General features: G+C 44.9%; 1 pseudogene; it reads right to left on the reverse strand.

Annotated features, from left to right (window-relative positions):
- Positions 1-883: 883 nt before the first annotated feature.
- On the reverse strand, positions 884-1,841 carry LOC105553855 (annotated as a pseudogene).
- Positions 1,842-2,867: the final 1,026 nt, after the last annotated feature.

Below are 2,867 nucleotides of genomic sequence, written 5' to 3' on the forward strand. Positions count from 1 at the left end.
GAATTCAAAAGGCCCCTCCAGTTTAAAATCAGCTCTCAAATTGCACAGCCACTCTTTGCCAAAAGTTGCTGATCTGTCTCCCGCAAGGATTGATCCAAGTGCTTCTCATTATCCAAGCTAGCTTCGATTGCTCCCGTGGTGCTGCCTGCGGTAGTAGCTCCTCCTACCACAACACAGGAAAACATTTGTGCCAGTAACAGATTCCTACTTGTGAATTAAATACATAAATCCTAGCTAACCTCCTCTCTACCCTCTGCTGTCTCTAGGGCAGTGAGGTGGTTGGCCACTAGATCAGACATCTGGCGGCGTTAAGAGTTGCAAACAGTCCCCATTGTTAAGGTCCTCATCTAACAACATCTTTCCTCTGCCTTTGCTGCATACCACCCCTGAAATCTTCAAATGGAGCTGCTAACACAGCTCAAAGCCCTTTTCTCTGGTTCCTTGCATGGAACTTCCTGTGAATTTCTTATATTTCTAGTAGCAATCAGCTTGTATAAACAGTTTCAAAGCCAACTTGATTGCCAACCTTACAGTAGCTGTTGGGCTCCCGGGGAGCTGGTCCCAGCTAGAGCAGGGCAACAATGTGGATGAGTGCAACTATCCTTATCATTGATCGCCTCATTCCTTGCACAAAGCTTCTGCTTCTTAGTTGCATATCTATTGGGATTGATGTGCTAATGTCCAATTTGCAATCTCAAGAGAGAAGGTTTTTGTTTTTTAGGTTATAAATGCTTTACGTTTTTAACATAGAAGAAGCTCGGTGGTGGACATGTATGTGGTCATTTGATGTTTTTATGACTAAACGTTAGAGTTCAGGCTCTCTCTCTTATAGAACATAAATGTATCCCTACACATGCGTATGTAATTCTTATCAAAATTAAGCTTAGTTACTAAAAGAAGATTCGTTATCTGAACTTTCTTCTATAATTTCTTACTTTCGCCATCAGGCACTGGAGCATCTGGCCTCTCAGGAAAATCTGGGTCTAGTCCTTCTGATATCATTTTGTTTTTTGTTTTTTTTTCATTTTTGTTTTGAGACAGGATTTCACTCTGTCACCCAAGCTGGAGTGCAGTGGCACGATCTTGGCTCATTGCAACCTCCACTTCCCAGGTCCAAGTGATTCTCCTGCCTCAGCCTCACAAGTAGCTGGGATTACAGGCACATGCCACCACACCTGGCTAATTTTTTTGTATTTTTGGTAGAGACAGGGTTTCACCAGATTGGCCAGGCTGGTCTCGGACTCCTGAACTCAAGTGACCCATCTGCTTTGGCTTCCCAAATTATTGGGATTATAGGTGCAAGCTACCACGCCCGGCCTAATTTTGTTTCTGATTGTCATTGCTGGTACACCTACTTGAACCATTTTGAGATCTCTGGCATATCTTGGATCCTTGGCTACAGTTCAGCTGTTTCCTGCTGATCCCTCACTTTCCTGGGGTCCAGAGTCTTGTGTACTGTTCCATAACTGCTCTGAAGTGGCTTCAGAAGGTGCTGAAGTCCATTTGTGACACTAGTGACACTTAAAGGAGATACTTCAACTGTGACATCATCTAGGTCAGAGATAGATGACAACTTTGTGTCTAAAATGTTGAGAGTTGTTTCAATTTGTTGGATACAAAGAGAAAGATCTGCCAGTTTCTCCTCACAAACCACAGAAAAGCAGTTGAGGAACTGTACAGTGTGCACCACAAATTGGTTTAGAAAACCCACCGTTCTTTTCTGTTGAAGAGTTGGCACCTTGGTCAGGTCATGCCTGACTCCATGAGAGGAAGCCCATCGTCATCCATCTTCTCGGTGGGTGGGAGCCCCGGGGTTCACCCACAAACCCCTCCCAGATGGGGCCACCCAAGCCAGTAATGGTGTGTTAAGAGGGAGTTTTCGTAGGCATCCTCCATTTAACTGGTTCACAGAGCCCTATGTTTATTTGATTCCCTGAGTGGTGCTGAGACCTGAAAACCATATTCTTCTCTAAAAGAGTGATTTTGGCCAGGCGCGGTGGCTCATGCCTGTAATCCCCACACTTTGGAATGCCAAGGCGGGTGGATCACTTGAGGCCAGGAGTTCCAGACCAGACTGGCCAACACGGTGAAACTCCGTCTCTACTAAAAATACAAAAATTAGCCAGGCATAGTGGTACATGCCTGTATTCTTAGCTACTCAGGAGGCTGAGGTGGGAAAATAGATTGAACCTGAGAGGTGGAGGTTGCAGTGAGCCAAGATCGTGCCACTGCACTCCAGCCTGGGCAACAGAGCAAGACTCTGTCTCAAAAAAATAATAATAAAATAAAGTAAAAGAGTAATTTTGACATCAGAGTAGGGCCTACCATTTCCTCTCAGGCTTTCCCATGCTATTTGGTGCTTGTAACTGACTCACCTACACTTGTTTGTATCACAGTTCCAACAACTTGGCAATCCCAGAACTTGTCTCTGTGAGTCAGGTCATGATTATTATTTTAATTTAAGAAACATAAGATTGCGTCTTGGGCAAAATCCCACTCTTCCCTCCACCCCACAAAGAGAACCTACACAAAACTGGGTCCATTTGTAGCTCTTTCCACATTGGGTTGCATGCTAAAACATATTCAAATCCAACTCTGAAACACTGGGGACCTTTTGTGACGTAAACTGGCTAGCTCTTCACCCAACCTGATTCCTCTTCCTCCCGGCCACACAGGTAGATAAATTTCCCAGCCTCTCTTGCCACTAGGATTGGTCATGTGACTGTGTTCTGACCAATGACATGCCAGTGGGTATGATGTGGGCCACTTCTGAGCCTAGACTACAAGAACATCCTGTATCCATCTCCACTCACTTTCTCCTTCTGACTTGATGTAGGTGAGCTCTGCACTATCGGAAGGATGTGCTG

This window comes from Mandrillus leucophaeus, unplaced genomic scaffold (genome assembly GCF_000951045.1).
Source record: "Mandrillus leucophaeus isolate KB7577 unplaced genomic scaffold, Mleu.le_1.0 Scaffold611, whole genome shotgun sequence".
In the NCBI taxonomy this organism is placed as follows: Eukaryota; Metazoa; Chordata; class Mammalia; order Primates; family Cercopithecidae; genus Mandrillus; species Mandrillus leucophaeus.